This window comes from Microcaecilia unicolor, chromosome 3 (assembly GCF_901765095.1).
Source record: "Microcaecilia unicolor chromosome 3, aMicUni1.1, whole genome shotgun sequence".
Classification (NCBI taxonomy): Eukaryota; Metazoa; Chordata; class Amphibia; order Gymnophiona; family Siphonopidae; genus Microcaecilia; species Microcaecilia unicolor.
This window is the reverse complement of record NC_044033.1, coordinates 534,121,875-534,143,379: the sequence shown is the minus strand read 5'-3', so window position 1 is coordinate 534,143,379 and position 21,505 is coordinate 534,121,875. Positions and strand designations below refer to the sequence as shown.

The 21,505-nt window shown below is 43.7% G+C and overlaps 1 protein-coding gene across 1 annotated transcript in view; it reads left to right on the top strand.

Annotated features, from left to right (window-relative positions):
* The first annotated feature begins 751 nt into the window (after positions 1-751).
* The window catches only part of COL10A1 (collagen type X alpha 1 chain), a 39,533-nt gene continuing 18,779 nt past the window's right edge, over positions 752-21,505 (top strand). Inside the window, exons 1-2 of the mRNA XM_030199226.1 lie at positions 752-869; positions 16,743-16,873. The gene's annotated coding sequence lies outside the window, so the exon portion shown is untranslated. The remainder of the gene's footprint in view (positions 870-16,742; positions 16,874-21,505) is intronic.

Genomic DNA, 21,505 nt, shown 5'->3' with positions numbered 1-21,505 from the left:
CATTTAACCCTACCCTCTGTTTTCTATCCTTTAACAATAGAACACTACCTCCTATCCTACCTAACACTGGTATAGTTAATCTCTCTCTCTCCCTGCCAATTTTGGGGCACAGAGCATAGAAGTCTGCCTGAGAGCCTTTGCACAGTGTTTGAACATGCCAAGACCATATGATAGCTGAAATAATTCTCATCAATGGAAAGAAGTAGAACTCTGATTGTAGGACACAAGAAGAAAAGACAACATTGACCAGTCATGCTAAGACAATATCACCCTTTCAGGTAGACCAAGAAAATATTTGTCTGTACTCTTTGACCCAGCTACAAGACAGTTCACTTCCAAAAGGGCAAAGCAGACCATGATGGTTTGGTATGTTATATTTTTACAGCAGGCTCAGCGTTTGTACATCACAGGCTCTTAAAGTTATAGAAAAATAAAGATCTGGAGAAAAGGTGCTTTAGAGATATCACCACTTTGAAATGGGTATTCAGAAGTCTTTGTAAATTGGAGACTGCTGACAGAAGATGTCTCTAGTAAGATCTCACTAACATATCCCACTGCACTGACCCGTCAAGATCAAGTAGTCAGAAAACCAGATGTTTACTATGTAAATCATTCTGTTCCCATCCTAGTAGTACCACAAGACGGCCAAAAGAAAATGCTGAGAAAACCCCATCCCCCTTCCACCTCTCAGTACTGGAAAGAAGCCCACTCTGGCATGAGTCAGACTCATCACTCCGGTTCTGTATAAAAATGACGGCGTCCAGAAGCCAGGAAAGTTCTCCTGGTGAGTGAGCGTGCAGCAGCAGAGTCACCCTGGTTACTGCCTGCTGAGAGGGGCACATCTGAGAAACCACATTTTGCACAAAGAGGTAAGAGAAAACAACATCATTTCAGACAGTCATAGCTGGAATGAGGATTGCATTAAAGACCACCCAAGTAGTCATAAAATGAGCTACTGAGACTCTTGGAATGCAGGGATAAGTCAAAAGCTGTACAGTGGGGAGATGTTTTACTTCAGACTGTGTAAAGGTCAAAGGGAAGGTCAGTTCTGCACTTCAGAATGTGCATTATAGGCAGAAAAAGTCACAAAACAGGAGCAATTCAGGCAGTCAGGCTCAGGTACCTTAATTACCTAATGAATTAGCATGACAAACTGGACATGCAATGCCAAAGTGGGAGGAAAAATATCCACACACACATATACCAGTTCTAAAATTAAAAATACAGTGCTAAACAGATATCTAGCCAGGACAATTTCCAGGTTCTGACCTCTTCTTTCCCCCAGGATTGTAATTTACACTTTTCCCTGCTAAATGTTTTGTGGGAAGTCTTTGATCTTCTCTCAGTTTGGGAAATGGGCATCTCTGATATCTTTTGAAGTCAATATTTGCTTAACTTTAGAAATTACCCAGATGAACCATTCCTTTCAACACTGCAAATGCTTTTGGCCAGAAAGCAAGATGATGCCTAGTTAATGTCATCCTGATGTGCTGGAGGGCTGCGATGCATTGCAGGGGCCGATATTCAGGTAGGAATACCTGACTCTAGATAGACAAACTTCCCAGCAGAAGTCATTACTCTGGAAAAAGGATCTTAGACGCTTTACCTGGATAGGTCAGTGTGCAGTCCGGCTTCTTGGTGTTTCCATGTCTTGTCTGAATTCTGCTATTTGTGGTCACAGGGTCTGTCTATGTTCTGCAAGTGACACAAGGCAGCGATTCTGCTATTATGAAGGAAGCACTTCAGTTCTCTAGAGGTCACACAGTAATTATCTTTCCTGGGACTAGTTGAAAGATACAGAAAAATCAAAGACTCCCTACAACAGAAGAGGAGACATAGAAACAGAAATGCATTTCCTCCTGTACTGTGCAAAATACAAAGAGATCAGAGATGCACATTTCCCAAAACTACCAGAGCAAATCTGTATAATCCTGGGGAAAAGAACAAATGGAAAGAGAAATGCATTGTGTGCAAAAGACCAAAAAGATCACATTTGAAGGCTAGACATTTTCCATGCTGTTTGCAGAGGTTTAGACATGAGCCAGCCTCAGACCAGTCCCCTTGGGTTGGAGAGCACCTGTCTTCCTTTCTGAGAATCTCTCTTTCTAGTAATCTTTGGGGCAATGGGGACCAGCTCAGGGCAGGTTTGGGTATTTGTTCCTGTCTTGCTGCTTCAGTCCTATTTTCTTGTTATTTCTGCATTTGCTTCATCTTTCTTTGCTTTTTTTTTTTTCCCTGATGCTTTACAATTCCAGCTTCTGTTCAGCGTTTGTTTCCAGTAATCCTTGGTTGTCCTTTTCACTGGACACACTTCTTGGAAGTACAGCGACATTAAAACTTACTTTGAACAATCCTATCTCTCATCTTCTTGTCTAGTGTTCCATCTTGGGAGTCCCTATTTACCGTGTTTCCCCGAAAATAAGACACTGTCTTATATTAATTTTTGCCCCCCAAAAATGCACTAGGTCTTATTTTCAGGGGCTGTCTTATTTTTCGGGGAAACATTGGGGCTGGATCGGGGTTGGCCTGCCCGCCCTCCGTCGCTCCTGGAACTAACCTTAAATGCCTCCTTTCATCTTCGCAGCAAGCAGCAGCAGGGCAGGCCACTCCTTCCTTCCGTGTCCCGCCCTCGCCTGACGTAACGTCCGCGAGGGCGGGGCACGGAAGGAAGGAGAGGTCTGCCCTGCTGCTGCTTGCTGTGAAGGTGAAAGGAGGCGTTTAAGGTTAGTTCCGGGAGCGACGGAGGGTGGGTGGAGGGGGGGCCCAGCGACTTCGGGTGGGGGGGGGCGGCCCGGGGGTGGCCTTGTCCGGCTCTCGGCGGCCCTGCTTTCAAACAAAAATTTGCTAGGTCTTACTTTTGGGGGAGGCCTTATATCTACCAATTCAGGAAAACCTCTACTAGGTCTTATTTTCGGGAGATGTCTTACTTTTGGGGAAACAGGGTAGTAGTTGAGCATGTTCCACCCTGGGACTCACAGAATGACTAAGGAGTCCTTTTACTAAGGTGCATTAATGGATTGAGCCTGCAGTAATGATTAGTGTTGACTAAATACTGTGCAGACCATTGTATTCCTATGCGCTGAACAGCATTTAACAGACATTACTCATTAGCGTAGGCTAAATCCAGTACCTGTTAGTCATCTATATAAGGAAACTGATATAAAGACTTAACTAAATTTGAATACTCACAGCAATGTAAGCAAAAGTGCTAAGTTACCCAGTTCCAGGAGGGAAACTTTCTGGCAATCCTGATTTTAAACTTTCATCCCAAAGCCATGTGGTATTTGTGGTCCCTGAATCTAGCCATTGAAATCAGTGCTGCAGGTCCCATAATACATCAGAACAAAATTGTCAGAAAACTAGAACTGGCCTCAAATCTCCCTCTTGGAACTGGGTAACTTGGCAGCTATGGCTTACGAGAGAAAGAATCCCAGCTGTTCAAGGGATGATGTTTAATGTTTATGGTCATTGCATCTTAGATTATGTGCCCATTTTCAAAGCACAGACGTACAAAGTCACATAGTAATGCGTGGAGGGGGGCATAATCGAAAGGGTCACCCAAGTTTTCCTCAGCACGTCCCGGCGAAGGGGCGCGGAAACCCGCATTATCAAAGCAAGATGGGCGTCCATCTTTCGTTTGATAATACGGTTGGGGACACCCAAATCTTGACATTTAGGTCATCCCTAGAGATGGTTGTCCTTAGACTTGGTTGTTTCTGATTTTCAGTGATAATGGATACTAAGGACGCCCATCTCAGAAATGACCAAATGCAAGCCCTTTGGTTATGGGAGGAGCCAGCATTCGTAGTGCACTGGTCCCTCTGACATGCCAGGACACCAACCAGGCACCCTAGGGGGCACTGCAGTGGACTTGAGAAAAAGCTTCCAGGTACATAGATCCCTCACCTTGTGTGCTGAGCCCCCGAAAACCCACAACTGTACATAGCCCTTATGGGTGAAGGGGGGCACCTAGATGTGGGTACAGTGGGTTTCTGGTGGGTTTTGAAGGGCTCACATTTACCACCACAAGTGTAACAGAAATGGGGGGATGGGCCTTGGTCCGCCTGCCTGAAGTGCACTGCAGTACCCACTAAAACTGCTTCAGGGACCTGCATACTACTGTCATGGAGCTGGGTATGATATTTGAGGCTGGCATACAGGCTGGAAAAAAATATTAAACATTTTTTTTGAGGATGGGAGGGGGTTAGTGACCACTGGGGGAGTAAGGGGAGGTCATCCCTGATTCATTCCAGTGGTCATCTGGTCAGTTTGGGCACCTTTTTGTGGCTTGGTCATAAGAAAAAAAGGACCAGGTAAAGTCGTCCAAGTGTTCATCAGGGATGCCTTTTTTCCATTATGGGTCGAGGACGCCCATGTGTTAGGCACGCCAGGGGCATAGACAGACTTCGGTGGGAGGGGGGTCCAGAGCCCGAGATGAGGGGGCACATTTTAGCCCCCCCGGCGCCGCCGACCCCCCCCCCCCGCCATTGCCAACCCCCCCGCCACCACCACCAACTTTGACCCCCCCCTGCCGACAACCGTCTCGACCCCCCCTCCCGCCGCCAACCCTCCCCCGCCGCCACCGCCTACCTTTGCTGGTGGGGGACCCCAACTTCCGCCAGCCGAGGTCCTCTTCTTCCGGTGCAAGATTTCGTTCTGTTTCTGAGTCTGACGTACGTGCAGGATGGCTCTCTCATTCTCCCTGTCTCCTCAGCTCGAAACCTTGGGGTCATCTTTGACTCTTCTCTCTCCTTCTCTGCTCATATCCAGCAGATTGCCAAGACCTGTCGTTTCTTTCTTTACAACATCCGTAAAATCTGCCCCTTTCTTTCCGAGCACTCTACCAAAACCCTCATCCACACCCTTGTCACCTCTCGTTTAGACTACTGCAATCTGCTTCTTGCTGGCCTCCCACTTAGTCACCTCTCCCCTCTCCAGTCAGTTCAAAACTCTGCTGCCCGTCTCATCTTCCACCAGGGTCGCTTTACTCATACTACCCCTCTCCTCAAGACCCTTCACTGGCTCCCTATCCGTTTTCGCATCCTGTTCAAACTTCTTCTACTAACCTATAAATGTACTCACTCTGCTGCTCCCCAGTATCTCTCCACACTCGTCCATCCCTACACCCCTTCCCATGCACTCCGCTCCATGGATAAATCCTTCTTATCTGTTCCCTTCTCCACTACTGCCAACTCCAGACTTCGTGCCTTCTGTCTCGCTGCACCCTATGCCTGGATTAAACTTCCTGAGCCCCTACGTCTTGCCCCATCCTTGGCCACCTTTAAATCTAGACTGAAAGCCCACCTCTTTAACATTGCTGTTGACTCGTAACCACTTGTAACCACTCGCCTCCACCTACCCTCCTCTCTTCCTTCCCGTTCACATTAATTGATTTGATTTGCTTACTTTATTTATTTTTTGTCTATTAGATTGTAAGCTCTTTGAGCAGGGACTGTCTTTCTTCTATGTTTGTGCAGCGCTGCGTACGCCTTGTAGCGCTATAGAAATGCTAAATAGTAGTAGTAGTAGTAGTAGAAACAGAACGAAACCTTGCAGATCAGCCAGCAATGCAGCCGCTGGCTGATCTGCAAGGCTTCGTTCTGTTTCTGTGAGTCTGATGTCCTGCATGTCAGACTCACAAAAACAGAACAAAGCCTTGCGCCGGAAGAAGAGGACCTCGGCTGGCGAGGGTTGGGGTCCCCCACCAGCAAAGGTAAGCGACGGCGGATTGGTGGTGGTAGGGGGGGGTCAAGAGGGTCGTTGGCAGGGGGGTCCAGGGCCAAATCTATGGGGTCCCAGGCCCCCATGGACCCACGTACTGTAGCTACGCCACTGAGGCACGCCCAAGTCCCGCCTTCGCTACATCTCCGACACACCCCTGGGAACTTGGTCATCCCCACAATGGAAAGCAGTTGGGGACACCCAAAACCGGCTTTCCATTATACCGATTTGGGTGACCCTGTGAGAAGGACCCTCATCTTGCGATTGTATCGAAAGATGGGCATCCTTCTCTTTCGAAAATAAGCCTGAAAGTAACCTATGTAACTTTGTAAGTCTATGTGCTATGAAAATGAGCTTCGTCACATTATCTGAAGGGTTTGATTTAAATATTTTATTATGTGTGTATAACTGTACCCCGTGGAGAATTATATATTGTGCAGGTAATACATTTTTAAATAAATAAAATAATAAAAGATGTCCGGAGTTTTTTTCTTCCTCTTCCTCTGCACAATTCCTGACCGCTAATCAGTGTGCTAACCATCTTCGTACAGTGGTTTGCCTATTTTGTTTGTGGGGGCAAGAGGTGGGGAGCAAATTTTCTTCCCATCTACTCATAAGAACATAAGCGTTGCATACTGGGAAAGACCAAAGGTCCATCAAGCCCAGCATCCTGTTTCCAACAGTGGCCAATCCAGGTCACAAATACCTTGCAAGATCCCAAAAAAGTACAATACATTTTATGCTGCTTAGTCTAGAAACAAGCCGTAGATTTTCCCAAGTCTATTTTATGAACTTTTCTTTTTAAAAATTATCTAAACCTATTTAAAATCCCGCTAAGCTAACCACTTTATCTACATTCTCTGGCAACGAATTCCAGAGTTTAATTACACATCGACTGAAGAAATATTTTCTCCAATTTGTTTTAAATTTACTAATTTGTAGCTTCATTGCGTGCCCCCTAGTCCTAATATTTTTTGAAAGAATAAACGAGCAATTCACGTCAACCCGTTCCACTCCACTTAGTATTTTAAAGACCTGTATCATATCTTCCCTTGACCATCTTTTCTCAGTTATAGCTGTAGCAGGGTGAGACAATAATATACATACAAACAAAGATAGTAGATGAAGGCAGATAAAGACCCTTAAGGTCCATCCAGTCTGTCCAACAAACTCATAGCTGATGTGATACTACATATTCATTACTTGATCTTGATTTGTCCTTACCATTTTAAGGGCGCAGACCACAGAAGTCTGCTTGTACTCCAGCTACTGAAGCTAAATCTGTCCAGCCACAATCAGGGCACAGACCATAGAATTCTGCCCAGAACTGGATTTGCTTCCAAATTACTGCTAAGTTTGTTTGGTTCCTGCCTTCTATACAGGATTCCTTCGTGTCTATCCCATGCATTTTTCAATTCCATTACTGTTTTCATCTCCAGACATCATAGGCGCCTCCCCAACCCCAACTGTTGCCTTCCCTTCTCTCCTGCAGGCACCATGTGGGGACCGTTGTCTTCTGGGATTGGTGCCAATGCTGCAAGCAATGCAAAGACGTGTGGGACCAGTTTCCTCTGCATGCCGCTGCTAGCTCTGCCAGTCACCAAGGTGTTTTCTGGCTTAATATCTCTGTGTATGATCTAGAAGAGGAGGCGAAATATCATGGCCTCATCTCTCTCTCATTGCCTTTACTGCTGACTTGGAAGATGAGTGGACGGGCAGCAGGGGAGAAGAGAAAGCAGGTGATGCTGGATTGGGAGGGGGGAGAAGAAAAAGAGAGAGAGATGTGGCAATGATATCTCGCCTCCTCTTCTAGATCATACACAGAGATATTAAGCCAGAAAACACCTTGGTTTCCCATTCTGGACTAGTAAAGTTATGTGACTTTGGTTTTGCTCGAACGCTTGCAGCACTGGTTAAGTTTACACAGACAGCAGTACAGAGCTCCAGAGCTGTTGGTGGGAGAGATCAAGTAAGGCAAGTAAGACTAACAGAGTGCATAACTTAGAGGTAATGCCAGAGAAGATATTTCACTGCTGTTACAAGATAATTATGGAAAACTGATGACAGAATTTGGCTTCCCCTCCCCCATACCAGATAACGGTAATGCTCGATGGGAGAGGAGAGAGAGAACAGGGTAATGCTGGATGGGGTAGACAGATGGGTTAATGCTAGATGAGGAGGAGGAGGAGGAGGAAGAAAGAGAGAGAGAGAGAGAGAGAGAGAGAGAGAGACATATGGGGTAATGCTAGATGGGGAGAACAGAGAGAGTGAAAGAGAGAGAGAGAGACAGATACTGTAGGGTACATAAGTACATAAGTAATGCCACACTGGGAAAAGACCAAGGGTCCATCGAGCCCAGCATCCTGTCCACGACAGCGGCCAATCCAGGCCAAGGGCACCTGGCAAGCTTCCCAAACGTACAAACATTCTATACATGTTATTCCCGGAATTGTGGATTTTTCCCAAGTCCATTTAGTAGCGGTTTATAGACTTGTCCTTTAGGAAACCGTCCAACACCTTTTTAAACTCTGCTAAGCTAACCACCTTCACCACTTTCTCCGGCAACGAATTCCAGAGTTTAATTATACGTTGTGAAGAAAAAGTTTCTCCGATTTGTTTTAAATTTACTACACTGTAGTTTCATCGCATGCCCCCTAGTCCTAGTATTTTTGGAAAGCGTGAACAGACGCTTCACATCCACCTGTTCCACTCCATCATTATTTTATATATCTCTATCATGTCTCCCCTCAGCTGTCTCTTCTCCAAGCTGAATAGCCCTAGTGCTAGATGAGAGAGAAAAGACGGAGAAAGAAAGGAGTAATGCTCGATGGGAGAGAAGAAACAGAGAACAGGGTAATGCTTGATGGGAAAGAAGAGGCAGAGAACAGGGTAATGCTGGATGAGGTAGAGAGATTGGTTAATGCTAGATTGGGGAGAACAGAGAGAGTGAAAGAGACAGAGACACACACACACAATATAGATAGGGTATTGGTGGCTGAGAGAAAAGAGACAGAGAAAGGGGAAATACCGGATGCAGTAATGCCAGATGAGGAAAAGAGAGACATATGGGATAATGCTGGATGGGGAAGAAGAGAGAGAGAGAGAGAGAATGGGGTAATGCTGGATGGGGACAAGAAACGCACAGAGAAAGAGCATGGGGTAATGCTGGATGGGGGAGAAGAGAGATAGTGAAAGATGGGGTAATACTAGATGATGAGAAGAGAGAGTCAGATGGGGAAATGCTAGACGGGAGAGAGAGAGAGAGAGAAAGAGAAATACAGAGAGACAGATAGGTATCACACCCCACTCACTGAAAAGGTTTGGCTGAGTGTCTGTAAAGACTTTCCTCTTACACCGCCCACTCGACTGTGTGGTCCAAGCATTTAACTCACTTCACCATCTACCCAAGGATGTGAACTAAATGTCTGTGAATTCCACAGCAAAATGACAATCCAGCATTAAAGTAGGTCCACCAATCCTTGGTAAAGGTCCTAAAGCAAAAAAGTGGACCTCAAGCAAACAATAATCCAAAAAGAAGTCCATCTACAATCCTCCACAGCAATCACCATTTGAAGAAGAGGTGCACCCATAAGTCTCCAACTCAGCAGAGCCTCCAGACACAGTGTCCTGACTTGGCTCTCCCCTTCAGGTCATAGTGAGTTTACTGTTCTCCAGCAGTCCATCCCGCTTTGGCCCTAACAAATCCTGGCAAGGATAGTTTTTCCCCTGTTGGCCTAACAAAGTCTTTTCTCCTTTTTCAGGCCCTATTTATAAGAAATGTTCATAGTTCATCTGTCTCTGCAAACCATATGCAAATGAAGGTACTTGCTCAGTCCCACACAGGAGTTCCAAGTCTTTACCTTAACTGTAAGGTTGGACCATGGACTAACCTCAGACCCAGGTGCTTATTTCTGGCACTTATTTTTAGCAGGGATTCCTCAACCTGTGATAGGACATAGACTCCATCATGAGAAAAAGAGAAACACACATGGGATAATGGCAGATGAGAAAGAAGAGACAGAAAGCAAAAGGGATAATGCTGGATGGGGTAATACTACATAAGGAAAAGAGAGACACACATAGGATAATGCTGGATGAGGAAGAAGACAGACAGACACACACACTAAAGCTAGATGGGAGAGAAGAAACTGAGAACAGTGTAAAGCTGGATGGGTAATAGTAGATGAGGAGAAGAGAGACAAACACACATGGGGGTAATGCTGGATAGGGGAGAAGAGAGAGAGAAAACAGGTTAATGCTTGATGGGGTCAAGAGACATATAGAGAAAGAGAATGGAGTAATGCTGGATGGGGCAATGCTGCTGGGGATCAGACAAAGGAGATGTTCGACTGTAGAGGGAGAAATGGAAGAGTAAATGAAAGGCTGGGGAATAAGAAGGGGAACAGGAGGGCCTGGATGGGGGAAAGATGTGGAAAGCTGTAGGTGAATACAGTGCAAAAAAAGAGAGAGACTGAAGACTGGGTACTAAGCATGAATGAAACCTGAATGGACAGAGAGGCAGAAAAATAGAAAAACGCTGAAAGTAAAAGATTAGTGTCAGAGGTGGACATAGTGTTGGAACTGAAGAAGGGGAGAAAAAAAGAACCATTGAACAGGAGATCCTGGAAAGACAGCTAAGAGATGACAGGAAAGCAGTAATGAGAAACTGGGACTTACACAATTAGAAAGTTAAATGACCAGACAACAAAAGTAGGGGAAATAATTTTATTTTTAATTTAGGGTGAAGTAGTGTTGTAGCACTGTTAGTCAAGGTTAAAGGTTAATAAATTAAAATAAAACAAAACAAAAGAACAGAAAATATGGCAACACCTTTTCATTGGACTAATTCAGTATATTTTTGACTACATTTCAGAGGTCAAAATCTAACCTGAGGAAGGTGGGTTTGGCTTTTGAAAGCTAGTCAAAATATATATATTGAATTAATCCAATAAAAATGTGTCACCTTATTTTCCATTTTGTTGTTTTATTTTTGTTAATTTGTAACTAAACTAAAAATAAATATTTTGTACCTTTGTCTGATTGTTTAACTTTCCTGGTCTGTCTTTAGCAATGTCTGTTTTTGCTGAAGTCCTTTTCCAGGATTTCATCTTCATTTTCTGTTTCTTCCCTTCGTCTCGCTCTGTAACTGATCCCCCTGTTTCATCTCCCCCCTCCCATTTCTCTTGCCTGCCTTTTTTATCTTTTAGCTAGATTTTATTCCCCCCATTCCCTCTGCAGCCCTTTGTCCTTCCACTTCAGCTGCTTCTCCAGCCTCTCATTTCCACTTGTGTTGCTCATTCTTGTCTTTCAGGTGCCTTCTAGTTCCCCATTTCTACCCTCTATACTCATACCCTATCCATCCTCATTTACCTCAGTCCTTCCCTGTCACCTCTCTCCTCTCCATCTCTTATGTTTTACCCCATTCCTCCTTCTACTTCCCCATTTCTACCATCTCTCATCTCCTTCAAAGATTTGTCTCCTTACTTTGCATCTCACCCTCTTCATAACGCTGCCTCTTTCTCCGCCTTACCTCAACATCCATTCTCTCACCTCTACCCTGTCCCTAGCATCAATTCCTCCTCTCCCCCTTCCCCAGCATCTGCCCACCTACTTGCTCCTCCAATATTCATTTATTCTGCCTTTTCTACTTGCCACAGCATCTTTCCCTCTGCTCCCCAGCCCCACCTTCTGCTGCACACACCCATGCTTCATCCCCACCACACCGTCCTCTCTCACTCCCCCAGCATCAACCCCTTTCTCCCACTGCCACCTCCCAGAAACCTCTTCTGTCAACTCAGTCTCCAGCACCCTTCTCCTTAAATCAGCCCCTTTCTCCCAACTCAATCTCTATCTGTGTCAACACTCAGCCTCCTTCTCCCAACCCCAGCATCAGCTCCCAGCCTCCTTCTCACTAAATCAGTTCAGAACTCCAGCCTTCTGCACCCCTTATTCCAGCCCTAGTAGTAGTAAACCCTTCTCCCTAAATTAGACCCATTCTCTCAACTCGACCCCCAGCCCTAGCATCTGCTCTTTTCTCCTATTCCCCAGTTCCCATTCAGCCTCCTTCCTGTCCTCACATCAGACCCTTCTCCCACCCTATCATTTGTCAGGGTCCTTGTTGCTTCCCCCTGCCACCCCCAATCTATCATCTCCCCTCTATCTATTTCTTCATCCCCAGTGTCCAGCATCTCCTCTCTCCCACCCCTACACACATGGTCCAGCATCTTCCTCCTCTCTCTTCCCTCTTTCTTTGAGCATTGCTGCTTGTTGCCCTTTCTCTCATGACTAGGCCCTCCCTCACCAGACCTGCTCTCCTCTTGTCACAGGAGCCAACTTTTCAAAATTATTGGGGGTGCTAAGCCCAATGGAAATAACCCCTCCTTGGACACATACAAGGAATTTTCTCAATATTGGGGGTGCTTAAGCATCCACAGCACCCACAGAGTCGGCTCCTATGCCTCTTGTAGCTTCTTCCCAATGTCACAACTGTCAGCAGGATGGGTGCATCGGGGTGGGGGTGGGGGGGTGGGGAGGGAACCAGTACAACTTGGTTGAATGTTTCAGTGTGAGGCCTTGTGCCAGCTGCTGGGATGTTTTACACTGACAGTCATGCAATGGGAAGGAGTCTTAAGAGAGCAGGTTTCTTGGGGGGGGGGGGGGTCAGGGGAGCAGCGATGCTTTAAGGGGAGGGAGGCTCTCTGTCCTGTATCATATGAAGAGCAATGTCCCCTCATCCCCCCAAAATAGGCCATGGTGCATACAGGTGTACAGCAACATTTCCCTGTCTGGTCTTGAACTCTGTGTAAAACCCTTCCTGGATTTTTTGCCTTGTGAATTTGAACCTGGCTCTAAAGACTTACTCCAAGGACTTTCCTTGTGTCATACTACTACTTATCACTACTACTTATAATTTCTAAAGCGCTACTAGACGTACGCAGCGCTGTACACTTGAACATGAAGAGACAGTCCCTGCTCGACAGAGCTTACAATCTAATTAGGACAGACAAACAGGGCAAACAAGAGATAAGGGAATATTAAAGTGAGGATGATAAAATAAGGGTTCTGAACAAGTGAATAAGGGTTAGGAGTTAAAAGCAGCATCAAAAGGTTGGGCTTTTAGCTTAGATTTGAAGACAGCCAGAGATGCTCCTAGCCCTGTATGTTCTGGGGAAATTATTCTATTAAATTTCTTTTCTTGTTTAATTCTGGGACTTAAATCTTAAATGCTTCCAAGAAGCATTAACAGAGCTGCCAAGACAGTCAGTTCCAAAAGGGAGATTTTATGGCAGTTCTGGGTAGTTTTAGGGACTATTAATCCCACACTGCTTTGGCATGTGTTGGTCCAAAATGATCTCCCTTCTAGACCTGGGTAATTTGGTATCTTTGTATTAGAGCAGAGCTATCATTTTGATCCTAGACAAGGGGGCTGGCACTGAAGGAGGGTCGCTCCTGCCCAAACTTTATACCACCTGCAGTACCGAGGGTAAGTGGCCTCTTCATTGCTAGGAAAAGGCTGGTGCCAGATACTGTTAGGGTGGTATTTGTAACCTATACATAAATACATAAGTATTCCATACTGGGACAGGCCAAAGGTCCATCAAGCGCAGCATCCTGTTTCCAACAGTGGCCAATCCAGGTCACAAATACCTGGCAAGATACCCCCAAAAAGTACAAAACATTTTATGCTGCTTATCCCAGAAATAGTGGATTTTCCCCATTTAATAATGGTTTATGGACTTTTCCTTTAGGAAGCCGTCCAAACCTTTTTTAAAACTCTGCTAAGCTAACTGCTTTTACTACAGTCTCTGGCAATGAATTCCAGAGTTTAATTACACATTAAGTGAAGAAATATTTTCTCCGATTCATTTTAAATTTACTACTTTGTAGCTTTATTGTCTGTTCCCTAGTCCTAGTATTATTGGAAAGAGTAAACAAGTGATTCACATCTACCTGTTCCACTCCATTCATTATTTTATAGACCTCTATCATATCTCCCCTCAGCCATCTTTTCTCCAAGTTGAAGAGCCCTAGCCACTTTAGCCTTTCCTCATAGGGAAAGACTAAAGAGGCTAAAGGCCACTGTTTGGAAACAGGATACTGGGCTAGATAGATCATTGGTCTGTCCCAGTATGGCTACTCTTATGTTCTTATGTTACCATCAGGTTCTGGTTTTGATGGGAGGAATTGGGATTGTTTGCCAAAAGGTTTTTTTTTTTTTTTGCTTGTGCAGTAACCACTACCACCTCTTAATTAACTAAATTAACAAGATTATCATGAAATGATATTTTATAAAAATAAAAACAAGAAGAAACTGCAGATGGCAAAAGGAAACGAAACAAAATGATTTCTTTGTCTGCACATTTCCCAAAATAGAGAGAAAATCAAAGCAGGAAAAATTGAAAGAGGACCTTGGGAGACTGGGCATCTAGATGGCAGATGAAAGTGCAAAACCCCTAAGAAAGAACCTACACTGACTCCCACTGAAAGAACGTACCACGTTCAAGATATGCACGATTATTCACAAAATCATTCATGAAGACGCCCCGTCCTACATGCTAGATCTTGTTGATCTTCCACCCAGAAATGCTAAACGATCCTCCCGCACCTTCCTCAACCTACACTTCCCCAGCTGTAAAGGGGTCAAATACAAATTAACACATACGTCCAGCTTCTCCTACATGAGCACAAAAATGTGGAATTTATTTTATTTATTTATTTATTTATTTGTTGCATTTGTATCCCACCTTTTCCCACCTCTTTGCAGGCTCAAAGTGGCTTACAATACATCATGAGTAGTGGAAGAATGTTAGTAAATAAACATTTAGTATTGCAGGATCTTGGTCAGCATGATGATAATTAAGCAAAGTTATAGTATACAAGCAGATATTGTGAAACAGTTCTGAATATAGATGGGTGAGTTGTGTATATTCACATTGGTTGATCTTTGTGGTACGCTTTATTAAAGAGAGGGGTCTTCAGTAATATGTAGAAGTTCGTTCTTTCGTAGATCGATTTCAAGTTGCGCGGCAGTGCGTTCCATAACTGTGTGCTCGGGTAGGTAAAGTTTGACGCATGCATTACCAACTCACTTGAAAACAATCAACGAACTAAATAGCTTCCGCAAAGCTTTGAAAACCTATCTCTTTAACAAAGCCTACCACGAGAACCAATAATGACTAGAACACAACCCTTACACTTCTTTATCCAGAATGTCTCACTGTATACCTGCATAACAGATCTCTGTAAGCCACATTGAGCCTGCAAATAGGTGGGAAAATGTGGGATACAAGTGCAATAAATAAATAATTAATAAATAAATGTGAGCAAGTGCAAAGTGATGCATGTGAGAAAGGGGAACCCAAACTATTTATTTATTTATTTATTGCATTTGTATCCCACATTTTCCCACCTTTTTGCGGGTTCAGTGTGGCTTACAATACATTATGAATGATGGAAATACAATTTGTTACAACTTGGTTATGGATTACATTGTGTAGATTTAAGCGAGACAGTCAAGTAACGTTAAGGAATATAACAATGGAACACAGACATTGAAACATTGGAAGGGGACAATGGAAGGCTTAAAGGGCAATATTAAGGCATGAAGACATATGGTATACATATTTCTGTGAGTGGAGGTATGAGTGGTGTGAGACAGACATGGGGAAACCAGTGTTTGCCATGGGATTGGTAGCTTGGAATGGTGCTACCATTTGGGATTCTGCCAAGTACTTGTGATCTGGATTGGCCACTGTTGAAAATAGGATACTGTGCTTGATGCACCATTGGTCTGACCCAGTATGGCTACTCTTATGTTCTTATAGTTACATGATGCGAGGTTCCACATTAGGAATCACCAACCAAGAAAGGGATCTAAGAGCCATCGTTGAAAATATGTTGAAACCCTCTGTTCAGTGTGCGGTGGCGGCTAAGATAGCAAATAGAATGTTAGTTATTATTCGGAAAGGAATGGAAAACAAAAAATGGGGACATTATAACAGTGGCATAGCAGGGGGGGCTGCCACCCGGGGCAGGGCGGTTCGCCGTTGCACCCCCCCCGGGTGCAGCACGATGACACCCCCCCCCCCGACCAGCTCCCGCACCCTACCTTTAAAAAGAATATCGGGAGGCGAGGCGCAGCGCCTTGCGCCTGCCCTGCAAGTAAAAGAAATGTGGACCATCGGGTCTTCTCTCGCTCTGTCTGTCCCGCCCTTGCGGACATAGGAAATTGCGTCAGCGGAGGGCGGGACAGATAGAGCGAGGGAAGACCCGACGGTCCACATTTCTTTTACGTGCAGGGCAGGCGTGAGGCGCTGCGCCTCGCCTCCCGGTATTCTTTTTAAAGGTAGGGTGCGGGAGCTGGTCGGGGGGGGGTGTCGATTCGCCAAGGGGGGGGAGCTGGCAGGGAGCACCCCCCCAGCTGAAACCCGGGGCGGACCGCCCCTCCTTGCTACGCCACTGCATTATAATGTCTTTGTATTGCTCCATAGTGCGACCACACCTTGAATACTGTGTGCAATTCTGGTCACCACATCTCAAAAAAAGATGTAGTAGAATTAGAAAAAGTACAGAGAAGGGCGATGAAAATGATAAAGGGGATGGGATGACTTCCCTATGAGGAAAGGCTAAAGCAGCTAGTGCTCTTCAGCTTGAAGAAGAGATGCCTGAGGGGAGATATGATAGAGATCCATAAAATACTAAGTGGAGTGGAATGAGTGGAAGTGAATCACTTGATTACTCTTTCCAAAAATATTAGGACTAAGGTGCATGCAATGAAACTACTAAGTAGTAAATATAAAACAAATAGGAGAAAATATTTGCTCACTCAACGTGTATTTAAATTCTGGAGTTTGTTGCCAGAGAATCTGGTAAAAGCAGTTAGCTTAGCAGGGTTGAAAAAAGGTTTGGCTAATTTCCTAAGAGAAAAATCCATAAACCATTATTAAGTTGGACTTGGGAAATTTCACTGCTTATATCTGGGATAAGCTGCAAAAAATGTTTCTCTTTTGGTATATTGCCAGGTACTTGTGATCTGGATTGGCCACTGTTAGAAACTGGATCCTGGGCTTGATGGACTTTCAGTCTTCTTTTCTTATGACCAAGGCTGTATAATCCTGGGGGAACGAGGAGATACATTGTATCCTGGCACCAGGCAAGTTTCACAGTTTCTTCATTATCTGATATATTGGACATGAAAGTCAATATCTAGATACTTTACAGTAACATCTCATAGAAGGTTAACAAAAATGATGAATTTAAAACAGCTCATTCTGTTGTTGATCAGACTTCCCCATACCGTGGCCTAATGCAAAACACAACTACAATTATCAGTTCAAAGAAGGATAAGAACAAAAGCCTTCTGAAAGTGATTTGTTTTAAGATTACATTTAAATGTTGTGCAAGATAATTCTTAAGGGAAGACATGCCACAGTACAGGAGGAAACGGGGTGACCTGAACAGGGAGAATATGGATCAGCACCAGAATTCAGAACTGTGCTGCTGTTTCTGCTCTGTAATTCTTTTCTTTCATCACTTTGTTTTAACTTTGGCAGCAGAAGGAAAAGTTGTCATGCCAAGAATTTGTATCTGGATGAAAGAGAAAGAGATGGAGTGAGCAGTGGGAATTAGTCATACCAGAAACAGATTCCCAGTTCTCCTTCAAGTGCTTTTAATACATTTCATAATATCTTGCCTAAATACTTGTGTGGTGCAAAGAAAGCAAACCGGGCCTTACTGAAAAAACATTCAGATTACAAGGTCCTTTCTGAATAAGAACATAAGAATATCCATACTGGGTCAGACCGATGGTCCATCTAGCCCAGTGTCCTGCTTCCAACAGTAACCAATCCGGTCACAAGTACCTGGCAGAAACCCAATTTGTAGCAATATTCCATGTTACTGATCTCGTTCCCCAGGTCTGTCTCAATCAGAGCCAGAGCAACATCATATAAAATTTAACATCGAGAATAAAGATTGTGATAAGTAAGATGAATAAGGTCATAACATGTATAAAGGAAAAGTCTAGAGATAATGCAGAAATTAACCAAATATCGTATTGTGCACCCAAAATTACCAGCAGGAGAGTTTTATCAATGAGAATGCAGAGCCAGAGGGAAACAAAAAAAAGAGAGAAAAACACAACTCCTTGGACAAAATACATTGAAGGAAAAACAAAATCACCAAAAGCAGAAGTGCCCTTGATAGATGGTTATTAAGAATCAAGATCACCAAAAACAATGAGGAACTTCCAAAACAAAAAGAAAAACAATCTGTATCAATGAAGGAAGATCTTAAATTCATACACTCCAACAATAAATTACAAGTAGTATCTGCAGAGAGATCAAACTGCTCAAAGATAATCCAAAAGAGTTCGATAGGGATCTGGGAAAGAACATCAGGTCAGTGAAAACATCATCAACTAAAGCTGTTTGAAGCAATGAGGATCCTGTAGACCACAGCTGAGATGCAGAATTTGGAATGAGTCAACATTAAATGGCCCAAAGTGAAGATAAAAGAGTTAGAAAAAGGTTTATCGTTTATTTATTTACTATACTGTTACTTCTTATATAGCAAATCAAAATGATTTACATCTTTAAAAAGTACAAATAACATACAATAATATTCTAACATAAAAGAAATCCATTTTGTGATAGGACAGCTCTAGCAAAAACTTCCATACCAAAGAGGACAATTAATTGTATCATTCATACATATACTATTTCCTTTGATAGTATATATTCCCTGTTTAAATAACCATATTTCCTTTCCTTTCTGAGTGGTTCTCTAGATAAACAGTGCTAAATTTCAAAGCCTTACAAAAGAACGTAAATGATTCTTCCACCATGATAAATTTTGGAAGGGAGCTCCACAGTGATGGTGATAGAAAAAGAAAGGCTAAGGCTGGAGTTGATTCTCACCTAGGTCTCGAGGGAGGTGGAAATTACCAGCCTGTTATCAATAAGTGAGTGTAAAGTCAGTGGCGTTCCTAGGCTGGCTGACACCCGGGGCGGATCGCCGATGCGCCTCCCCCCCGGTGAAATTACACCCCCCCCGGGTGCATTTTTACCTGCTGGGGGGGGGGGGTGCCGCGCACCTGTTGGCTCCAAGTCCGCTCGTTCCCTGGCTGCTGCTCCCTCTGCCCCGGAAGAGGAAGTAACCTGTTCCGTGCAGAGGGAGCAGCAGGGAGGGAATGAGCGGACTCAGAGCCAACAGGCGCGCGGCACCCCCCAGCGGCGTGCACCCAGGGTGGACCACCCCCCCTTGGTACACCACTGTGTAAAGTTCGTGATGGTGTGTATAGAATAGTTAAGTTTCAAGATAAGCTAAGTATAGCGCTTTATATGTAAGGATAAGAACCTTAAATGAAATTCTCAGATAGATCGGGATCAAATGAAGTTGATGTAATAAAGGCGTAGCCTTATCGTATCTTGAGGCTCCATAAATTATATGAGCGGCTGTCTTTTGAGTAGTTTAGAGGTGTTTCAAATTAAATTGATTTTGTTGTTCCACCTTCATTTTTGTTGCCCTTCTCTGTATAGTTCTAGTTCCATTATATCTTTTTGAGATTGACCAAAGTTTATTCTAAATATGGTTATACCATGAATCTATAGAGAGAATTATAATATCATCTATCTTATTATCATTTCTTTAAAAATTATTCTTAACATACTGATCTTAAGATTTCCACTTATTGTCCGTATTTTCTTTTCTGTATATTTTCAGTCAACAACTCCATTTTACTTCTTATTTCTATCTTTTTAACTCCCCCCATGCTGTAAGGACCCAACAAAGAAATGAGCAAAAGGAATCAAGCATGATCCCCACCATATATTTTAGTAGTGTTACAATACTTAGCAAATAGGTCCCAGAGCTGACCAGGTCCCTCTTTCCAGTACCTCATGTACTCAGGGTGAAAGAGAAAAACAAATAAGTATATATTCTCACTCTGGAACAGTAACTTCCTGTTTCTGTAATTTATATATGTGCTACCCATATTTTCTAGCTTCTTATAATAGTGGACAACTTTCCCAGCAGGCATTTGCCATATGCAAATTAGCCCCAGCTCTCTCTGACCAAGGATTAGGATGAAAGACGACATGAGGGGTTTCCTTCTATTTCAATGTCCTTAAAATAAATAAGACTGGCTCGTTTCAATAACACAGCTTGAGCTCTCATTCAACAGCCACCAAACCCTGGATAGTACCAAAGCTTTTCACTATTCCAAACTCTGGTAACTATCCTACATCCCCAGCTGTTAAACACAAATCAGTACTATCTGTTGTACTCGAAATCAAAAGACAAAAAGAAATGGCAGCTAGTCAATTCTACTGGCCTCCCCTATCAGGTCAGTCTAAAAGTTTGCACAAAGTATTACCTTATTCTTTCCCTTTCTTGATGTCTGGGGTAACAGACTTCCTTCATAGAGCTTCCAGGTCTCAGGTTCTGCATTGTCCCTTGTCCTTCTGCAATTCTGTCAAGCCCTTCCCCCTTCAGTCATCCAAAGTGGATTATGTGCTACACTAGGGAATCAACACTTCGCTTCCTCAGCTTCCCTGGGCCACTCAGATGGCTAAACCTAATAAATCCTAATCTAAATAATCCTAATAAATAATAATAATCCTGGGTCATGTGGTAAGGCTGAATGTGAACCTAACTGCACCCAATCATGCTCCGTGTCAGCCCCGCCCTCTTCTCCACTCCCAGCCCCCTGCATCAGTTCCAAGCCCCAGTATCAACTCTTGGGCAATAATTTGGGGACCCTTAACATAGAAGTTTGCAACTCCCCTCTCTCTCCCCTCATGGTGCAGCAGTTCTCCACCCCCCCCCCCCCCCCACCAAGATCCACATCAAGGAGGAAAAATGTTAAACCCTATTATTTATCATGATGAAACTTTTTTGACCATGGGCCGGTTGAATTCCTACCATTAACATCTTGATCTTTATTTAATTTCAGATGTTGTTTTAGGTATCCATTCATCAATTATAGTTATGCATCTCTGAATCGAAGATGTGGAACATTCCAATGAAGTAACTAAAAGAATTAAGACTGTAATATCACTGTGCAAATGAAAGTTTGAAATTCGATGGTAGTTCTGAGTTTGGCGCACGATGAATCCCATGGTAGAAAATAATTTTCTACCGTGGGGGGCATTCCTGGTGGTAATCAGCAATTGGCGTGTGCTGCATGGTGACCGCGCTACATGCGTGTGACCCCATACCACTAAGTCGATGGGTGGCGGTAAGGGCTTAGGCTGTAAATAGGCCTGTACTAGATTTAATTTCAGTGCATACCCATTTCCTGGCCCATTAAAAAAAGCTCTTTTCCTCAACTGCGGTAAAAAATGGCCCAGCAGGCACCCAAAACACCCACCCACACTACCGCAGGACACTTTTTACCATGGCTTAATAAAAGGACCCCTAAACTCTTTGGCTACCAGATCTTCCAAAAATTTAATAATAAAGAAAAAGGAATAGAAGCCTTGGGTCTATAATTTGAGGAAGAAAAAAAAGGAAGGAAAAGAGAAAGAGGAAAGAAGAGGAAAAAAGGGAGAGGAGGAAGGAAAGATGGGAAGAAAGGAAAAAAGAAAGAAGAGAAAAGACGAGAAAGGAAGAAGACAAATGAAGAAAGAAAAACAAGAGGAGCTAAGAGAGCGGAAGAGGAAAGAAAGGGAGAGCGAGAGCTAAGAAGAGATTCACAGGAACACATAGATCAAGTCTCCTTGGTGAAACCCTATTTCTAATTCCGAAATAAATGTTTGTTCTTCTCTAAGCAGTATCTTATTAA